This window comes from Sciurus carolinensis, chromosome 8, assembly GCF_902686445.1.
Source record: "Sciurus carolinensis chromosome 8, mSciCar1.2, whole genome shotgun sequence".
Lineage (NCBI taxonomy): Eukaryota > Metazoa > Chordata > Mammalia > Rodentia > Sciuridae > Sciurus > Sciurus carolinensis.
In genome coordinates, this window is record NC_062220.1 from 58,686,834 (window position 1) to 58,697,707 (window position 10,874).

The following is a 10,874-nucleotide window of genomic DNA, read 5'->3' on the forward strand; positions in this document are numbered from 1 at the left end:
TCCTTCCTTCCTTCCTTCCTTCCTTCCTTCCTTCCTTCCTTCCTTTCTTTTTTTATGCCTATTAGGCACCAAATCAGAAAACTGTTTATTCACAAACATGCTAATCACATAAACACACTGGAGTATACTGTATAAATTAGTCATAAATTTAAGTGGTAATAGCACCATTTTGAGCCACATTATTTTATCGTCCTGGAGACTCCTTCCATGGTCACAGGGGGTGGGCACCCTGCTTTCTCACCCCTCAGTGCTCTGCTTGCTGACGTAGTTCTGTAGAAGCACCTGCACCTCTGCCTGACAGCTCATCTTGGCAACCTCGCCCTGGAAGTGGCCTTTCTTCCCTGCTCCTTTGCCCTCCAGGACCTCAGCTACCATGCTCTCCCTCTCACATAAGAGAGTCCATGCAGTGTTAGAGTCCATGTAGCAATACCTGGGCTCCAGTGTCTCCACAGTCTCTGCTGGCCCTGCCAGTAAGAAGAGCCCAGCACCTTTCTCATCTCCCACTGTTAGGAAGAGGAAGGTCTCCTTGAACCCAATCCCATTGGCAATGATATTCATGAATTCAGAATCGCCCTCCTTCCTGTGTAGTACGAATGCACCTCCCCAGTCTGGGCTATTCCTGAGACCATGGGCAATATGCACAACCAGGTCTCTGAGCAGATTCAGGTTATTCTTCTGCAAGAGCTTGGAGGAGTTCTGGAGCTTTATCACTGCTTCTACGTGATCTTCTGTTCCACACTTAAGCAGAGTGGTCTGTGCCTTTTCAGTTTCATGATTTCTCTCCAACCACTTCAGCACCCGGATCCCAGTCGGAAATATCAAGTTGGTTTTGTTTTTTTTTCCCCCTCAGTGCCCCAAATTTTAATTACCTAAAGTTCACTGAGATTGTTTACATGAGTTCCACAGCACGGTTGGAATGGTAACAACTCAAATGGGTCTGGCATGATCATCTGGTAATTCCTGGTCCCTCACTTTCTCCACCTCAGGATCATTCAGGCTCAGTTCTTACATATTCACAGGCAACGGATCTCTGATTTTTTCATGGACACTGCTTAATGGCAGGTACTTGTTCTGCAGTCATAGAGGGACTGTCCAGTTCAATTATCCTCCAGTCTCCCTAACTCCCATGATGTTGTCTTCAAACCAAACAGATTTATCAGCCACTGCTGTGATGAGATGCTGCCCTGGATGCTGTTCCATGTGATCAAACCTCTGCTCCCTGTCAACCTGGACCTGAACTTGGCTCCCAGGGACCAGAGGTATCTATGTGAAATGATCAGCCTGGGTTCCCTGGCAAGTCATTCTCAGTACAGAGATGTCAGTGTTTGTACCGTGGTCCTCAGACTGTCCCCCGCCCTCAGGGAAAAGCAACGTGTCTTCCAACATCACATGGAAACCACTCAGCACTTCTTTCTTGCCATTGTTCTCATCAGTCTGCAGCTCCACCTGCTGGCAAGAGACCTCGGTGGTGGTGAACTCCCAGGTATAGCTGTCCCGCTGACACAGGAATGCCATTACCATCACCCAGGACCCGGAACACACACACACACTCCAGGAGTTTTCTTACAACCGTTTCATGTCCCTCTCTCAGCCCTAGAGTCTGAATTGCTAGCGTCTGAACTGAGAAGGTAGAGGAGCATCCAGGAGGGGTTGGATGCGGGGAAGTACAACATGACCCTCAAGGGGGCTAGTGTTATTGGCCATTTCCCTCAGTGACACTTATCTATTGATCAGCCTAGATAGCCTTTGGGATGGTCCTGAGGAAAGTCCATGAGAAGGAATCTTCGGAATTTGCTTATGAGTAGCCCAGGCCAGAACCCTGCAGTTGTTCCAACCACTTCACTGCCTCCATGCCTCCAAAGGTAGACCTGGATTAGAGACACTGTGTACCCATGCCAATCACTCTCTGGGCCTGAATAGAGCCCAAGATGCCTTCAGTAGAACCCAACATACCTAATCTGCAGAATAGGTGACTCAGAGCTGCCTAGGCCAGGAGCCCTCTCACCCATGTCTTGTAGAATGGCAGCTGCACTAAGTGAACTTAAGGAGCCCACGGGTGCCCATTATTGCCCTCCAGAAAGAAAGATGCACCTCAGACAGATGTGGGCTGCGTGTAAAGGAGCTTACCTTGGTGAATTGCTCAGTAGGAACTCCAAATATGATACCACTAGTTACCAGTGACGATGAGTTCCATTTCCCCAGATGTTGAAGATTGAACACCAGAGAAAAGTCGAAGCAAACATAGAAAGCAAGTTTTATTTAGAACAGAAACAGACTTCTCTGTACAGAAGGTGACCTAGAATTGGCATTCAAAGAAGTGGAGTTTCCCACCCCTTTTATACATTTAGATTCTCTTTGTTCTCCTGCCCTCTTCTCCCTGATTTCTCCCCATCCTGCATAGGTGACCAGTGGCCAGGGTGAGCCAAATGGACAAGGGAAAGGCCAATGGTGGAGTGATCCAGGTAGTGAGATAAGAGCCAGGAGGTATTAACTAACAATCCTTACAACTCCCTGCAGGGAGGAACAATTCCTGGGGCAGGTTACCTTAGCAACAATTTGGAGCAGAAGCAGGAATAGGAGGAAAGGCTTTGAAAGGAGGAGGGGGAAAGGGCAGCATTTGATTTTCTTTCCGACCAGCCCCTACTTCCTGATCAGACCCAATTATTTATTATCTGTCTTGACTGTGTTTTTGTCCCTCAGTTTCACCACTAAGTTGCTGAGGCTGGCCTCAAACTCACAACCCTCCTACCTCAGATTTCTGAATAGGTGGGGTTACAGGTATGTGCTACCACACCCAATTCAAGAAACTTTGTCATGAGACTTTGTATATCTGAATATTTACTTATTCTACCACCCTACGACTTAATAATTTAACAAAGTATAGGTTGGAAATGGTGTCTTTCAAAATTTTGAAGGTATTACTCACTGTCTTCTAGTCCCAGTTGTTATTGAAATCATACAAATTTTTTACATTTTGTTTGAAACCTGGTTCTCTCCCCACCCCCACCCCTACCAATTTGTCTGTGCTCTGTTCTTGTTGCACATGTGTCATTTGGTGGACTGTTTCTGTCCATTGTGTCTGGCACTCTGGGTATGATTTCTTTCAAGTAGGAATTCATATTTTTCAGTTAAATTTTTTCAAATTATTTTACTCTTGTCCTTGTCTTCTCTGTATACTTATTTTCTTTCTCTGAAATTAAAAAATGGGTCTCCTGGACTGGACTTTCTTTAATTTGCTTTCTTTTTTTGCTTTCCTCGCCTCAACTTTTTTTTTCAATTTTTTAAAAAAATATTTTATTTGTTCTTTGTAGTCATACATGACAGTAGAATGTATTTTAACATATTATACATAAATGGAGTAGAACTTCCCATTCTTGTGGTTGTACATGATGTGGAATTACCCTGATTGTGTATTCGTATGTGAACATAGGGAAGTTATGTCCAATTCATTCTACTATCTTTCCTATTCCCATCCTCCTCCCTTCCCTTCATTCCCCTTTAATGCAAAGTACTTCTATTCTTCCGTCCCCATCCTCTTATTGTGTGTTAGCATCTGCATATCAGAGAGAACATTGGACCTTTGTTTTTGGAACTGGTTTATTTCACTTCGCATGATAGTCTCTAGTTCCATCCATTTACCGGCAAATGCCATAATTTCATTCTTCTTTCTGGCTTAGTAAAATTTTATTGTGTATATGTACCACAGTTTCTTCATCCATTCAACTGTTGAAGGGTACTAATTTGGTTCTATAGCTTAGCTATTTTGAATTGAGCTGCTATAAATATTGATATGGCTGTGTCACTACAGTATGCTGATTTTAAGTCCTTTGGGCATATACCAAGGAGTGAGATAACTGGGTCAAATGATGGTTCCATTCCAAGTTTTCTGAAGAATCTCCATACTGTTTTCCATAGTGGTTGCACCAATTTACAGTTCCACCAGCAATGTATGAGTGTACCTCTTTCCCCTCATTCTCATCAACATTTATTGTAACTTATATTCTTAATAATTGCCATTCTGTCTGGAGTGAGATAGGATCTCTGTAGTTCTAATTTGCCTTTCTCTAATTGCTAGAGATGTTGAACATTTTTTCATATATTTGTTGACCAATCATATTTCTTCTGTGAAGTGTATGTTCATTTCCTTTGCCCATTTATTAACTGGGTTATTTGTTTTGGGGGTGTTAAGTTTTTTGAGTTCCTTATATATCCTGAGGATTAATGCTCTATCTAAGGTGCAGGTAGCAAAGATTTTCTCCCATTCTATAGGTTTTCTCTTCACATTCTTAATTGTTTCCTTTGCTGTGAATAAACTTTTTAGTTTAATACCATCCCATTTATTGATTCTTGATTTTACTTCTTGTGCTTTAGTAATCTTGTTGAGGAATTTGGGTTCTAAGATGATATAAGGAGATTTGGACCTATTTTTTCATCTATTAGGTACAGGATCTCTGGTCTAATGCCTAGATCCTTTCTACAGTTTAAATTGAGTTTTGTGCAGGGTAAGAGATAGGAGTTTAATTTCATTTTTGGACATAGGGCTTTCCAGTTTTCCCATTTGATGAGGCTATCTTTTCTCCAATATATGTTTATGACACCTTTATCTAGTATGAGATAACTGCATTTATGTAGGTTTGTCTCTGTGTCATCTATTCTATACCATTGATCTTCTCATGGTATTTGGTATTTGGTGCCAATACCATGCTATTGTTGTTAGTATGGCTCTGCAGTATAAGATCTGATACTGTGATGCTACCTGCTTCACTTTTCTTGCTGAGTATTGCTTTGGTTATTCTGGACCTCTTATTTTTCCAAATGAATTTCACGCATGCTTTTTCTATTTATATGAAGAAAATCATTGGAATTTTAGTAGAATTGCATTAAATCTGTATAGCACTTTAGGTAATATGGCCATTTTGACAATATTAATTCTGCCTATCCAGGAACATGGGAGATCTTTCCATCTTCTAAGATCTTCTTCAATTTCTTTTTTTAGTGTTTTGTAGTTTTCATTGTAGAGGTCTTTTACCTCTTTTGTTAGATTAATTCCCAAATATTTCATTTATTTGCTTTTTTCTTTACTTTGTGGGAAAATTGCTAACTTCATATTCCAAATCTCATTTTGAATTTTTCATGTCTTATATTTTTAATCTTCAAAAACACCCTCTACTTTTTCTTTGTCACATTTTCAGAGTTTTGAATTACTTATTAATTCAGTATATTTTTATTTCCCTATGGATATTAATGCTGTTATATTTTTACATGTTTACATTAATGCTGTTTTCCTTTACTCTGTATAATTCGTGTTTCCTTTTCCTCCTCCTTCTTCTTCTACTTCTTCTTCTTCTGCTCCCCCCTCCTCTTTCTTCCTTTCTTTTTTCTTATTTTATTGCCTGTGTGAATAGTCATATGCTCATATTTGAGCGGCACATCAGAAACTCAAATGGAAGTTGAATTTAGATGAAGCTCTTCAACTGTGGTATTCATTGTAGAATGATCTGACTGGGACATTCCCTTGTTAAATTCCCAATGTTGGCATCATTAGTTTTTTGCTCGTTTCTTTTTTCATTTACTTAAGTTTCCCAGGGAAGAATTGGAGGACATAATTCTGGCTTTGAGAACTGCTTTATGGTGCTGGGATTGAATCCAGGGACTCACTAATATTAGCCAAGTATACCACTGAGCTACATCACCAGTGTTTTTCTTTTTCTTTTATTTTGAGACAGAGGCTCATGAAGTTAGTTGCCCAGGTTGGATTCAAACTTGGGATCCTTCTACCTCAACCTCCTGACTATCTGGGATATCAGGCTTGTGCCATTATGCCCAGCCTAATCTTCCATGCTTAACTTGAAGTCTTGCAGCTAGATCTCAGATGAAAGTGCAGGATGAAGGTACAACATAAGAACCATGTCTGTTGTGATGTGCCCCTAATCTTGCTATCTTTTCATGAACTTGCCCCTTAGCCATTCTTATATGTAACCTCACTAGATAGCAAAGAAAGCATAGAACAGAAAAATGTAATTCTATAACATGGTTTTCCTTCTTTCTCCTCAAAATGGGGAAAGTTACAAATTCAGAGAATAGGTTTTTGCCCCCTGTCCATAGTAAGGGAAGGCCCTAAAGCATTTATAGAATCACTAGGGATCATGGTTTCCAAATACCATTTCCTGAACCCAACCTTGAAATCAAAGGCTGGGAGAGAAAATATGACATGAACAAAATTCAGTGTTCTCAAAAAGACGTCATCTTTGAGTATGATGGCAAAAACACAATGTTTCAATGGTCTCCTAATCTAATCAAATATCCACTTTCATTATAGAAATAGCACTAGAAGGCTGGGATTGTAGTTCAGTGGTAAAGTTCTTGCCTAGCGCCTCTGAAGCACTAGGTTCGATCCTCAGTACCACATAAAAATAAATATATAAAATAAAGACATTGTGTCCATCTAAAAATAAATGCTTTTAAAAAATAGCACTAGAAACAGGCCATCCATTATGAATTACCATAGAAATGAGAAGTACAACAAGATTTTGAAAACATGTCATTTAATTCTCTGTACCTTCGTTTGTCAACCCAGAAGACACAAGAAAGTAGATCTTAAACATTTTTTATGGGCATATTTTGTTTTTAAATATTTTTAAATTTTTAAAATTTTGTTCTAATTAGATACATTTGACAGTAGAATGTATTTTGACATGTTACACATAAATGGAGTATATCTTCTTGTTCTTCTGGTTGTACATGATGTAGAGTTACACCGGTTGTGTAATCATATGTGTACATAGGGTAAAAATGTCCAACTCATTCTACTATCCTTCCTACCCCCTCTCCTCCCCTCTTAAACATTTTTGAAATTTAACAGTTAAGAACCTATGACTGCACAAGAAGTTTGACCATGGTTGAATTTTGTAAGCTTTCATTATAGGTTATAAATGCGTCTCTTGGTTGAATGATTAGTTTGCTTGACTGACTTGGACATGTGAGGGCATCAAAGCACTCATCCATTCAACAAGTTTTTTTTTTTTTTTTAAATCAGTATTATGACATCTCTCTAGGTTTTACAAAACATGGACAATTTAGGCTTTATATGGTCTTTCTTAATTCTGGTTATCTTTTCTCTTTGCTTTTCTCTGGGAAGCCAAAGTCTATGCCCCTTATTTCAAAAATATCACTTTTCAGAGTCTATGCCATTGGCCCTGTTTCTTGGACATGCCTCAGAACATTCTGGTCAATTTGGGGTGAAAAAAATTCTGGTATATGAATGCATTTTCTACACTACCAATGTCAAGAAATCAGGAAACATAGCATGTTTCTGTGTATATGAAAATACATTTTTATTATACATATAAATTTTATAATGCAGAGATCATAAAGGGAAAACCTCCAAATCACTAGGTAGTTTCATTTCTAAATCTGTAAAATGTATCCATGAACAATAATCTTTCTTTAAGATATCTTACTGTTGTTTATGCACCTAGAGCCACTGAGGAATGGAATGTAGTACTACCTACTTCCAGGGCAGGGACTTCTCTTTTAATCCTTAAAACTGAGCTCAGCAGGATATGTGGTGCATGCCTGTAATCCCAGGAATTTGGGAGGCTGAAGTAGAATGATCACAAATTCAAAGCCAGTCTCAGCAAATTAGTGAGGCCCTAAACAATTTAGCAAAACCCTGCCTCAACATCAAAAATAAAACATACTGGAGCTATTTTTCCAGTGGCTAAGTACCCCTGGATTTAATCCCTGGTACAAAAACAAAAAACAAAAAAACAAAAAAAACAACTTTTTTAGTACAAAATATACATAAGTAACATCAATGGATTTATCAGTGAATTTTCAGGTTATCAGACTGCAGCTGAGTCTTGGGCTCTGAAGTTTTATTGTTTGTTTCTGGAGTGAACTGTAATAAAATACTTTCTTCCAGTCCGAGGGCTTTGACCAGTATGTCTAAAAGCTGCCTCTGATGTCCTCGATGGTGTGTAACAGATGTTCTATTCATCTTCCTCCTCAGCTTAACTAAGCTTGTAAAGATCATCATATTAAGTACATCCCTAAAATCCTTCTAGTAATTGAAAGTAACTATGTAGACTAGAAGAAGACAAAGAGACATATATTTCTTGAAAAACTCAATAGCCTGACACGACACAATAAACAACAAACACTTACCCTCTGTAGAAATTGGCATAAGAACCCTGGTGAGGGAAAAAATGAGAAATTTTCATGCAACATTATAATAACACAACTTCCTTTAAAGACTTCAGAAATATATTGAAAATTAATCTGTTTACTGTAGTCAAACAGAACCTGTTTGACTTATCCCATTAACACTGAGGAGAATTATTTCAGATGGTGCCAAAAGGCCTCCTGGATCACCAGGCTCTGGAGACTGAGAATATGGAGGCTATTCATGTCTGTGTAATAAGGCTGCAGTTATTCTGTGTCAGTATGTCCCACTGTATATCTAACTATAGTGGTCAGTACAATGAAGACCCCCCTGACCAACCAGAGAACCACATAGAATCTGCCTACACTTTGCCAGGGTAAGCACCACACTCTACAAGCAGCTTAAAAACTGCAGAGATAAACCCAACCCCATGAAAGAGGGCATGTGAGATATATGTAAGATAGAGGAGTGGGGGCAAAGAAGAACACAGACTGTAAGGGGTCTTCATGGAATAAAATTCTACAGTCTAAAAGAAATGCACAGCAGAAAATAAACTTGCCACAATAGAGAAAAACTGTGTGTGTGTGTGTGTGTGTGTGTGTGTGTGTATAATAGAGAAAAACTATATATTTGTGTGTATGTATTATATATATATATATGTAATAGAGAACAGCACGTGTGTGTAAGTGCACGTGCACACACACTATTTCTCATAGAATTCAAATCCATAAGGCAAAGTTGAGAGCCTATTTTAGTGAGTTTCTAAGTAACAGAAATCTGTCAAAAAGCGATGGTGAGATACACACACACACACACACACACACACACACACCTGACAGAACACACACGAATCCTTCATTGTATCCATAAAATTCTTTTTTATTTAGTATAACAGAAAGTTGTGGGGGGCATGGAAAACAAACAAGAGAGTGCAGATATCATGAATAAATTCATAGCAAACAAAGAAACTCATAGTAATATTTTTTGCCTATTTCTAAACACAGATATCTATGATTTCAGATATTGTGTAAAAAGACAGCAGATGTACTGGTACGTTTAAGAGGCACCTTACCAATGACTCAAAAACTGTAAAAGTACCTAATTTTATTTCCGAGTCAAAAATCTAATTTTTTAACTGAGTCTCTCTGAATACACCCTCAGCTATTATTATAGCTTCTCACTACTAGAGTATTATTTTCATATATTAGTTTAAATTCCTAAGAAAATGAATCATATTAGCCTAGCTAACCTTACCAACCATTTTGTACTATTGTCCCTGATGTGAAACCCCTATAAAATCTGAAATTGAGCAGTCAAAATGCCACTTATGATAACTTTGAGATAATTAGTATGTTCACAGAAGTGAAAACTTAAAACTTAATGGGTTAAACAAAGCCACACTGCTCTTTAGTCACCTGTTACCTTTGCATTTACTTTCCAGGGAAGTTACATATCCATACTTGATCCATGAACTATGGAGGAAGTAGTAATGGAGGTGAGCTGTGAGTCCTGGTTTCCTGGTATTTAGGAACTGTCTCAAGGAACACTTCACTTGAAAAGGAAATATAATCACTTCATACCTGCTATGATCTATGATCTGAACATTTGTGTCGACCCACAAGTCAAAAGTTGAGAACCCAACCCCCAAGGAGACGGTACTAGGAGGCCGGTCACTTGGGGAGATGATCAGGTCACGAGGAGAGCCCTCCTGAAGAAGCTGTATCCAGACCCGTGTGTCAGGGGTGGGCTCTGAGGGCCCCAGAGCCGCACTGTGACCTGATCTCTAAGATGGTGCCTGGCAGCTTGCCAGACATAGCTGCACTCATATACAAGTTTTAGGAAGTAACTCTGGTTGGCTGTTGTACATGAGGCAATCCTGGTATCTGCCTGGAGACTGTTCCTTGATAGGCTGACTTTCCTGGTAGTCTACTCTCTGATAGGCTGATGTTCTCAATATAAGTCTGAGGCTTGTGGAATAAACCTTTTTGGTTCCTGTGCTCAAGAAGAGCGTACGCGTTGTGATTGTCCCCGCGGGCGGTGGGTGATCATAAGTGGTGCCAAGACCCGGGAACTCGAGTTACAAAGAAGGAACTGATCAGGTAAATACAGGGAAAGTAAAGTACAGTCTGGCCAGGTTAAAGTTCACAGGAAAAGCAACGAGTTAAAGTTCGCGGGAAAAGCGACAGAGATTGAGTGTTTGTGTTTTCGCTTTTGTTTTGCTAGTTAAAGTGCTTTGCATTCTGTTAGTTTAATAGAGAAATATGGGCACTGAAATGTCACGAATGCGCATGGAAGGTCCCTTAAAGGATTTGCTCCAGGCCAATGGAATTCCTCTTGAAACTAAAACAGCCCGAACCAAATGCAGAGAGGCCATAAAACAAGGGGAAGAGGTTTTGGAGGAAATAAAAGAGGAAAGGTCTAAAGCATCAGAAAGGGCATCAATAAGATCAGAGACAGACAAGGAAAATGAAACTGGGAGTGAGGATAGTTCAGATGAACAGGAGGATTTACTATGTAGAACAAAAAATCTTGCTATTACAGGATCTACTAAAGAAAAGATGGGGCAAACACACACCACACATGGTGATCCTGAGCTCTCAGCTCTTAGAACCAGTCCAACCATCAGTGGCATGTCCTAGTAAGGAGTATGATATAGTAGCCCCAGTCCCCACAAATATTGGGAGATAATTGTTTCACAATTTTCTGAGTC

The 10,874-nt window shown here is 39.4% G+C and overlaps 1 pseudogene; it reads right to left on the bottom strand.

Annotated features, from left to right (window-relative positions):
* Positions 1–237: 237 nt before the first annotated feature.
* On the bottom strand, positions 238–1,515 carry LOC124991317 (alanyl-tRNA editing protein Aarsd1-like; annotated as a pseudogene).
* Positions 1,516–10,874: the final 9,359 nt, after the last annotated feature.